The sequence below is a fragment of the Fragaria vesca genome, linkage group LG3, assembly GCF_000184155.1.
Source record: "Fragaria vesca subsp. vesca linkage group LG3, FraVesHawaii_1.0, whole genome shotgun sequence".
Lineage (NCBI taxonomy): Eukaryota > Viridiplantae > Streptophyta > Magnoliopsida > Rosales > Rosaceae > Fragaria > Fragaria vesca.
In genome coordinates, this window is record NC_020493.1 from 23,172,893 (window position 1) to 23,183,967 (window position 11,075).

At 44.2% G+C, this 11,075-nt stretch overlaps 1 non-coding gene across 1 annotated transcript in view; it reads right to left on the reverse strand.

The window, feature by feature from the left end:
* Positions 1 to 9,177: 9,177 nt before the first annotated feature.
* Positions 9,178 to 11,075, reverse strand: part of LOC101309520 — a 2,361-nt gene continuing 463 nt past the window's right edge. The window contains exon 2 of the transcript XR_184298.1: positions 9,178 to 9,365. This is a non-coding gene — a transcript (uncharacterized LOC101309520). The remainder of the gene's footprint in view (positions 9,366 to 11,075) is intronic.

An 11,075-nucleotide genomic window follows, 5' to 3' on the forward strand; every position in this document is an offset into this window, starting at 1 on the left:
AAACGCTCACAAGAGTTTAATAATTCCTATCCCAGTGTATATAAAAAGAATATACAAAGACACACCCAAAACCCAACAAAAAAAACCCTGCCACTACGCCTCCATCTCAACCCTGCTGATCCTCACCTGCAGGTCTAACCCCTACACCAAGAAATGGTGCACCGGGTTGTAAACAACAAACCCGGTAAGCTAAAAAGCTCGTATGAGTAAACTCAAAAACAACACAACATTTATCACATCCAATATTCACAAGAGAGATTGGATCAATAATTAAAAACCACACATCAAACACATTACCCAAGAAATGTACCCATGAGTCCCAGATATTTAATAAAATACCTCTCATGACCTACAACAACATTATGTGTACCCATGGGTCCCAGATACCATACAGTATCTCCCATGACCTACACTGACAGACGGACTAGAGCTCTATTCCTAACCGCAACCAATCACCCGGCCAAAGGCTTGGAACCCGGTTTGACTGTCTAATATCAAACACAAAAATGATAAATAGCATCTTAACCGCAACCAATCACCCAAAAAGGGCTTGGTACCCGGTTTGGCTATTTATCCAACAATCATAATAAATTTCACAACATTAACCTCACAACACATTATCACAATTATTATTGTCAACAACATGATATATCTCACATTATTATTCTTAACATCACAATATAAAGAAGACTTGTTTTTATCTTACCTATAAGCCGTTGGCGATCAAGCTCATATATTTTTAAAAACAATTAAAAGAATAATAACAAAACCACCATCATCATCATTATCATTATATCATTAGGTTCAAAAGTGAACCTTGGTGAGATTTACTCACCTAAGTATCCAGCTGCAATTTCCACAACCAAATTTAGCAAGCGAAACACAACTTCACAACCACCTAAAAACACACAATTAAAACCTTAGTAACTAAAATACAATAGGTTAACACAATACCCTTAACTAACCCTTAATTCAAGAGATGACAACTTTCCAAAGTCGTCGAACTTAGAGACCCACAAAGGCTGCCTCTAATCCTCCATTCCTAACTCAAACCTCCACCAAACCTAAAATCACACTTAACGTTCTAGCATGCCAACATTTCTTAAAAACTAGCCACACTACCACTCAACAAGCTCACAGCAGTAAGGACTACCTAACCACAGGAAACTAGGGCTGCAACTCAACCGGACGCGCCGCCACAGGCGGCGGCGAGTGGGCCTCACGCGCCACCCCAAACTTCCGAATTTGAGAAAACTCCCAACAGTAAAGTTGAAGCTTGAAGCAAGGGGAACAACTTTCATACATGAGACTTCGACCAACAATGGCCGGAACCGGCCGGAAACCGCCCCGAACAGTGACCAGAAAATCAAAGACAAAATCTGCAAAACCGGCCTCAAAACCTTAAAAACTTGCTTCAATCCATGCCTAAACACTACCAGGGGAAGGAGAGGATCAAGACTCACCTATACTTGGCCGGAAACGGCGTCGAAATCACTTGTTTTCCGGCTGGACAGCTGCAGCTCCGCCGCTTCGTGGCGGCTTCCAGGCGGCGGGACAGTGGCCGGAACTGCTCCAGAAATGGAGAGGGCTGCTGTGGGAGTTGAAAGGAACCGGCGGTGTCCGGTTTAGTGGCCGGAGGAGGGAGAACTCGGTTGAAGAAGGGAGGAGTTCGGGGGAGCTCGGGTGGGAGGAGAGAGAGAGAAAAGGGAGAGAAAACTGAATTAGGGTTTCTAATTAACACTCCCACACATTTTCCTACTTAAACTAATTCCAAACCCGGAAACAAACTTCCTCTGACCACCACTTTCTCTCACAACTTCCGATTTAAGCGTGCCGCGTGTCTACGAACTCGTATTGACAAGCTCTACAATTTTCATGAAGAAAGTTTTCGAAGATAACCTACGGAAAATAAAGTCAACTTTTGGCCTCTTAAAAGTCAAAGCACTTTAAATAAACTCCCGAAATTTCAACTTCGCATAAACCCAAGAATTTTCATAAATAATTCTTCATTAATTGAGGGAATTATACAAGAAAAAAGATATAAAAATCTAGGGTATTACAGCCTTGACCTTCCTTGGCCTGCCTTGACCTGCCATGGCCCGCCTTGACCAGCCTTGGGTTGTCTAGTGCCACCAAGAAGCCGCCATGACCCTCCTAGGCCTGTCTAGGGCCGCTAAGGGACCACCTTAACCCGTCTTGGCCCGCCTTGAGCCGCCTTGACCCTCCTCAGTCCTTTAGGCCCACCTAAGGCCTCCAATGGGCTGCCTTTACACACCTTGACCTGTCTAGGGCCGCTAAGAGGCCGTCTTGACATTCCTAGGGCCGCCAAGGGTGCCGCCTCGACACACCTACGGCCGCGAAGGGGACGACCTGCCAAGGGGCTGCATTTACACGCCTAGAGATGTTTTGACCTCCCTAGGGCCTGTCATAACCCGCCAAGGGGCTTCCTAAGTCTGCCATGGGGCCACCTTGACCCGACTTGGCCCATCTTGGGCCGCCTTGACCCGCCTTGACCTGCCTTGACCTGTCTTGGCCCACCTTGGGCTTCCTTTACTCACCTTGACCTCCTAGACCCGCCATGACTCATCTTGGCCGCCATGACTCGCCAAGGGGTGGCCATGACCTTCCTAGGGCCGTCTTGACCCGCCTTGATCCTCCTCGGCTCTTCTAGGTCCACCTAGGGCAGCCAAGGGGCGCGTTGACCTGCCTTGGACCGCTTTGGGCCACCTTGACCCTCTTAGACCCGCCTAGGGCCACCAACAAGCCGTCATGACTTGCCAAGGGGTCGCCATGACCCTTCTAGGCCCGTCAAGGGCCGCCTTAATCTGCCTTAGAACGCTATGACCCGTCTTGACCCGCCTTGACCCTCCTCGGCTATGTTAGGCCCACCTAGGCAGCCCAAGAAGCGCCAAGACCCACCTCCGTCTAGGGGCTGCCTTGATCCTCCTAGACCCGCCTAAGGCCATCAAGAAGCCGTCATGACTCGCCAAGCGGTCGCCATGACCTTTCTAGGCCCATCTTGGGCAACCAAGGGGCCGCCTTTGATAGGAGCATAAAATGCGACATTCTTAATATGTTATTACCTCCATTTGTACTTTGATTATCTCTTATTGTCGTAGAATAGAGTCATAATGTAGAGCCGAAAGGTTTTGGTAGAGTTGTGCGTAAAACGTGTTAAACATAGAGGAATGATGTAGAAAATTGTCAAAAGCGATTTGTGGAGCCTTAGAGATGTTTTTATGATTCTGTAAAGCTTTTACATTGTCACAAATTGATTTAACTTCTCTGATACTTAGGTGATATGTAGAAGAGTTATGGGAGAAAGAATCAGGAGAATTGAAGTTATGCTTGAATCATTGCTGAGAGAAGTGTTCCTGATGGACCTAGGGAAGCAAAGCAGCTGATCCACGAAGCCTAGTCCATGAAGGAGAGGTCCAAACCAAGTCCAATATGAAGAAGAAGATCTAAATTCGGCAGAATATCAAGAATTCCTGTGCACGTCTCTCAACTTCAACGGACTCTCCAGGACAGTTCACAATGAATCAGAAAACGTGCTAGATACGGATAGAGAGCTACGGGAGTCTAGTTTCCAAATCAATTGGAATCACCTCAATATCTATTTTCTAGAGGGAGTTATGACATAATCATTAGACGGAGGTCATTCTGCCGAATTGAGAAAAACTAGGAAACCTAAACCAACTTGGTTTAGGCTTTGTGGCCAACTTCTCTAGGGTTTTTCCTCTATATAAAGCACGACTTCAAGGACAGAAAAACATCATCTCTACCCTTGCAATTACATAGCCGAAACTCTACCAAACCCTATACAGAAAATTACTTAGCCGATTCATCCACCACAAACCATAAGAATCATTCCATCCTTCCACTGATTTTCCCCACACTTGCCGAATCTTTCAAGGTTGTAAAAGTGTGATTTTCTCATGGCTTCTTGTATTATTTTCTGTATAGTTTCGAACTCTATTGTAATATACTTTTCGATTTGGGTTTTATTTATCAAACATGGTTTTCGGATTTCTTTGTGATCTTTGATTGTTCTATGTTTTGATTTGTAACCTCTTGAATATATGTATGTGAATAATTTGAACGTTGCTACCCGGCCTTGCATGAAGTTGTTATGTGTTCTTGATGGTTTTTCGTGTTATGTGTTGCATGAGTATGTTGATCATTTGTATATAATAATCTTAGGTTTAATTTTCAGTAGGTTATTTATTAGAATTAATCAATCTTAAACCCCCAATATTTCAATATATATATGTGAATACTTGTTTATAAGTTGTTTGGTTTATCTTCTTTCGATCGCCCTTTGGTTTCCCTGGATAGAACGATCCCTACTTGTCTATATTACTACGATTGCAGGGTAATTAAATTGAAGTTGTTTGACCCTGGTTACACGACACGTCAGCCTTAACCCGCCTTGGCCCGCCTTAACCCATCTTGGCATGCCTTGGGCCTTCTTGACCCTCATCGACTCTACTCAGCCCACCTAGGACAGCCAAGGGGGCGTCATGATTCACTAGCCTTTACACACCTTGACCCGTCTAGGGCCGCCAAGAGGCCACCTTGACATTCCTAGGATCGCCAAGGAGGCCACCTTGACACGCTTAAGGCCGCTAAGGGGACGTCTTTACCCGTCAAAGGGCTGCATTTACACGCCTAGGGCTATTTTGACCTCTCTAAGGCTGCCTAGGGTCGCCATGGGACCACCATAGGGCTGCCTTGGACCGCCTTTGCCCGCCCTACTCGCCTTGAACCGGCTTGGGCCGCCTTGACCCGCCTTGGACTGTTTTGGGCCGCCTTGACCCGTCTTAACCCGCCTAGGGCCGCCTTGACCCTCTAAGGGCTGCCTTTACATGCCTAGGGCGGTTTTGACCTCCCTAGGGCCGCCACGGGGCTGCCTTGGACCGCCTTTGCCCGCCTTTACTCGCCTTGGCCCGCCTTGACCCGTTTGGGCCCGCCCTTACTCGCCTTGAACCAGCTTGGGCCGCCTTGACCCGCCTTGAACCACCTTAGGCCGCTTTGACCCTCCTAGACCCGCCTTGAACCGCCTTGAGCCTCCTTGACCCTCTTTGACCCTCCTAGACCCACCAAGGGGCTGCCTAGGGCCGCCATAGAGCCACCTTGATCTGCCTTGACCCGCCTTGACTAGCCTTGGGCCGCATTTAACCGTCTTAGGCTGCCTTGACTCTCCTAGATCCACCTAGGGCCGCCTTGACCCTCCGAGACCCCCCTAGGGCTACCAAGAAGCCGCCATGACTCGCCAAGGGGTCTCCATCACCCTTCTAGGGCCGCCAAGGGGCCGCCTTAACCCGCCTTGGACCGTCTTGACCCGGCTTGGAAACCTCTTAACATATAGTGAACCATTCTAGCGTTAAAAATCTGAGTCTTTTATCAATTTACTCGCGATCGAGCCTAAATAAACTCACGCGTACCGTGTTTTGTAAAACTATTGAAATTTCTGTTTTAATTGATATTGAGTGACTTTCCAAGATTCCGTTCTCTTCAATTTTTTTCATTTTGACACCAGGAACCTTATTTTTAAAAGAAAATGAGGTATTGCTTCTCATTTCAAATTTCACCCAATTCGAGTCAAAACCTCTTTTTATAGCACACGAGTTTCTACCCAGTTTCACTTTTTTTGGGCCTCTGTCTTTTTACATTCGGGTGTGCTTACAAACACCTGCTAACATATAGTGAACCATTCTAACTTCAAAAATCCGTGTCTTTTATCAATTTACTCGCGATCGGGCCTAAATAAACGCACGCGTGCCGTGTTCTGTAAAGTTGTTGAATTTACTATTTTATTTGGTATTGAGTGACTTTCCAATATTTCGTTCTCTTCAATTATTTTCATGTTGACATTGGGAACCTTAATTTTAAAAGAAAATAAGGTAGTTCCCCTCATTTCAAATTTCACCCAATTCGAGCCAAAACCACTTGCTATAGCACATGAGTTTCTGCCCAATTTCACTTTTTTGGGGCCTCCGGTTTTGTCTGTTCGATTGTGCTTACAGACACCTCATAACATATAGTGAACCATTCTAGCTTTAAAAATCCGTGTCTTTTATCAATTTACTCGTGATCGGGCCTAAACAAGCTCATGTTTGTCGTGTTTTGTAAACTTGTTGAAATTGTTGTCTTAATTGGTATTGATTGACTTTTTAAAATTATGTTCTCTTCAATTCTTCTCATATTGACATTGGAAACCTTAGTTGCAAAATAAAATGAGGTATTGTCCCTCATTTCAAGTTTCACCCAATTCGACCCAAAACCCCTTACTATAGCACATGAGTCTTTTTTTTGGCCTCCGGCTTTTTCCGTTCAAGTGTGCTTACAGACACCTCTTAACATATAGTGACCATTCTAAAAATCCGTATCTTTTATCAATTTACTCGCGATCGAGCCTAAATAAACTCACGCATGTCATGTTTTGTAAAGCTGTTGAAATTTTCCTTTTAATTGCTATTGAGTGACTTTTTAAGATTATGTTCTCTTCGATTCTTCTCATATTGACATCGGAAACCTTAGTTTCAAAAGAAAATGAGGTATTGTGACATATCGGATCGAATTTCTATTTTTAAGAAAAATATTTATTGATTTTTATGTCAATTTCTATTATTCATTATTTTCTTACTAGCTTTCGAAAATTATTTGAAATTTTAGTTTGTTAAATTTTGTCTTTCGAGCCAGTAGGATTAAACTAGACGTCGTTACGAGTTCGTAGGATTTTACATAAGTGTTTTCAGACATCGGAGCTATTTTTAATGATTTTTGGAAGTTTGGTATTATCCAAAAATTTAATTAAAAATAAAAATTAGAGTCGGCTGCATCTGGACCGTTAGATTTTTAACTACAAAATCTGGGCCTTCCATTTAAGATAATATATTGATGTGCATCAACTTGGACTTCATTAGATCGCGTCCAGACCAATTTTGTCTCCTATCTCCAGCCTCTCTGTATCAACAGAGCGTTGATCATTCTCTGTAGTCTGGCCACCTCTCGCCGTCTAATCGGTGTCAACAGCTTCGTCTCATCATCCCCAGCCTCTATGTGTTCTTTCGAAAAGAAGCTCCGGTGAGAGAGAAAAGAAGGAGAGAAGGATGTCTGGGTTCGCCAGTGATCTTTGGATTTCAGCCACGACGACGAGGATGACCGGTGTGGATAGCTTCGTCTTGGTCTCGTCAACGTCGATAACCACCAAGAAACCGCCATGACTCGCCATGACCCTCCTAGGCCCATCTAGGGCCGCTAAGGGGTCACCTTAACCCGCTTTGGCCCGCCTTAGGCCGCCTTGACCTGTCTTGGTCCGCCTTTAGCCGCCTTGACCCTCCTCGGCCTTTCTAGGCCCACCAAAGGAAGCCAAGGGGGCACCATGTCCCATCTAGAGCCGCCAAGGGGCTGTCTTTACACACCTTGACCCTCTTAAGCCACCTAGGGCCACCTTGACCCGTCTAGGGCCGCCAGGAGGCTGCGTTGACCTGCCTAGGGCCGCCAACAGGCCGCCTTGAAACGGCTAGGGCCACCAAGGGACGTCTTGACCCACCAAGGGGCTGCCTTTACACGCCTAGGGTTGTTTTGACCTCCCTAAGGCCCGCCATGACCCGCCTTGGCCCGCCTTGACTCGCCATGGACCGCCTTAGCCCACCTTGGGCCGCCTTGACCCACCTTGAACTGCCTTGGGCAGCCTTGACCCTCCTAGACCCGCTTGACTTACTTAGGACACGCCTAGGGCCGCCAAGAGGACGTCTTGACTGGCCAAGAGGATGCCTTTACCCATTTAGGGGCTGCCTTGACCCTCATAGACCCGCCTAGATCTGCCTTGACCCGCCTAGGTCTGCCTTGACCCTCCTAGACCTGTCTAGGGCCACCAAGAAGCCGCTATGACTCGTCAAAGGGTCACCATGACCCTCATAGGCCCGTGGGCCACTAAGGGGCTGCCATAACCCACCTTAGAGTCGGCTGCATCTGGACCGTTAGATTTTTAACCGCAAAATTTGGGCTGTCCATTTGAGATCATATATTGATGTGGATCAACTTGGACTTCATTAGATCGAGTCCAGACCGACTTTGTCTCCACTCTTCTAATGTTCTCTGTCGTCCGGCCACCTCTTGGCGTCCAACCGGTGTCAACAGCTTCGTCTCGTCGTCCCCAGCCTCTGTGTTCTTCGTTTTCAAAAAGGAGCTCCGGCGAGAGAGAAAAGAAGGAGAGAAGGATTTATGGGTTCGTTGGCGATCTTCGAATTTCAGCAATGACGACAAGCACGACCTGTGTGGATAGTTTCGTCTCGGTCTCGTCGACGTCGACATCCACCATAACTCGCCAAGGGGTCGCCATGACCATCTAGGCCCTTTTAGGGCCGCCTTGGCCCGCCTTGACCCATCTAGACACCCTTAGGGCCGCCTTGACCCTCCTAGGTCCTCCTAGGGCCACCAAGGGGTCGCCACGACTCGCCAAGAGGTCACCATGACCCTCCTAGGCCCATCTAGGGCTGCCATGAACCTTTTTAAGCCGTTATGACCCGCCTTAGCCCGTCTAGGGCTGCCTACAGCAGCCAAGGAGCCGCCTTGACCTGCCTATGGCAGGCAAGGGGCTACCATGACCATCCTAGGCCGGCCTAGGGCTAAATTGAACCGCCAAGGGGCTACCATGACCCTCTTAGACCCGCCTAGGGCTACCTTGACCTTCACTACAAAAAAAAGTATATTGGCCACGGCGCAAAACCGTTGCCAATAGCCTTTTTGCCGTGGCAAAACAGTATTCGCGACGGTGCTGCGACGGCAAAGCGTTCGTCGTAAATAGTGGCGTCGCCAATGCTATTTGCGACGGCAATTACGCCGTCGCAAGAGCATTAGCAATGGCAAAGGTTTGCCGTCGTAAAAAGATACGACGGTGTAATTGCCGTCGCCAATACCATTAGCGACGCCACCATTTGCGACCAAAGTTTTTGCGACGGCAGCAACGCCGTGGCAAAAGAGTTATTTATGAATAAAAAAAATTGGCATACAAATATACACTGCAAATTTTTATTATTATTTGCATAAAAAAAACATACAAGGAATAAGCCTAATGTTAGGAATGGTAGGTTTTAGGAATCTTAAACCTAACAAGTTCACAAGAAAATGAAGCAAGTTTACAATATTATAGTTTCATGGTAGTTACATCTCTCAAAAAAAAAAAAATCTCTCTCCTCCAAGCTAGCAAGTGTCCAGCCAAGTGATAACATTTTTGCTGCAACAACATATCCACATATCCTCTGTGCAATTTGCTTGTCTCAGCATCTTTCAAATTAATCTTTGGCACCATCTGATAATGAAAGCCATGGTTGAATTTCAAAGTCAACTGCACCTTTCTATATATATGACATCAAATATACTCTCTCAGTCTATGCACAAGTATATATAAAGTTAGAGGTGATGCATAAGATAACTAACATGAGAGCACAGTCAGAAAGAATACAATGAATGAATTAAATTTACTAGCCCAAAATAGAGGTACACACTCCAGTAAGTATCTATCTCTAATCCTTCTTTACCCAAAGTGCTTTATGCATAACACTAGCATCCCTCATATACCTTAGATGATAACATCACCTTTATAAATCGAAACAAACATATAAATGATCGGCAACAAAGAAACAAGCATTTCACACAAGCAAATAGAAACAACATATAAAGCAAACATAGAGGCTCCCCAATTTTTCCTCTACCTTTGCTGACTTTCACATGAAGTATGAAGCTCCTAATAAAAAGATATAACCATTAGTTTAAGCAATAATATGCAATCTCTATTTCATTTAGAACTCAATTTAAGACTATGCTCAGATGCTAAACAGAAGATACAATAGTAAGCCAAAACAGTTTCACACAATAACACAACAACACAATTTAGCTTTCTGAACCAGTCACCTTAACTTCAAAAACTGTACAAATCCGTAAGGAATTTGACTTCGATTTCTTCTAATGACTTGTATCAGATACACAAAAGAAACTCTCAGACTTAGAATCACCTTAAAACGAATTTTCTTGAATTAGTTATGGATTTTCAAAGTTCAGCTTCAGTTTTCAGGTTTTTCTGAAAATTTCCTGCTATGTGCCTAAACTTAGAATTTAAAAGCAAATAAGAAACTCTATATATTAAACTTCTAGCAACTGAACATAACCACTCCAATGTTTCAAAAAAGAAACACACAAAAATTGCAACTTAAGTAGCTAAATTAGATTACCACAACGACAGCTAACAGAAGATAACAAGTAAATATAGTTCTACACTTCTAATGTTCAGCCAACTTTAAGCATACCAAAACCTTGATCTCTAACTTCAATTTGAGAAAAAAATTACATGTATAAGAACTTTATAGTCTAATCTATATGTCTATATAATATCATACCAAAAAGAGTAAGAATCATAGGCAACACTGAGACTAAAAGCAAAGGTACAAAAATCAGAAAAGTGCCTAACTGAAATTCTGACCAGAAAAGTCTTTGGTTAAAAACGATACGGTTCAACTGGGAATTAAAGCTTGGTGTCTTCATGACATTTGAAATAGACATCCTAAATATCAATTTGGAACTGGAATCGGACAAAAAAGATTTTCCTCCAATTACTTATGATTTTTCGAAGTTGAAGACCTGCATCAGGAAAATCACTGATTTTGACTCGAATCAAGTTCCTCCTCTTAAAGATGATTCCCAGTAGGTAACAACTAACAAAAAAAAAAACCCAATCCTAATGCTTTACTTCCTACCAAGATGATCCTCCATAACAAGAAGCATAAATACTGAAGTTATAACCCAACATTGAAAGCAGAAAGTCATAAAGAATCATCTATATATACTATTACAATATACCTAATAAACACAACATATATGTTGACAAACACAACAACTTATCATATCAGAAACAAATACCTAACAACTCTATAACAACTCATCTTTTCTGCAAGAATTGACTAAGTGACTAACATGGTTCACAAAGGAATAACCAATTGATCAAGAACATAAAAGATGCAGACCTAAATTGTTCTTCCTATATTCCTACAACACCAATCTCTCTCTCTCTC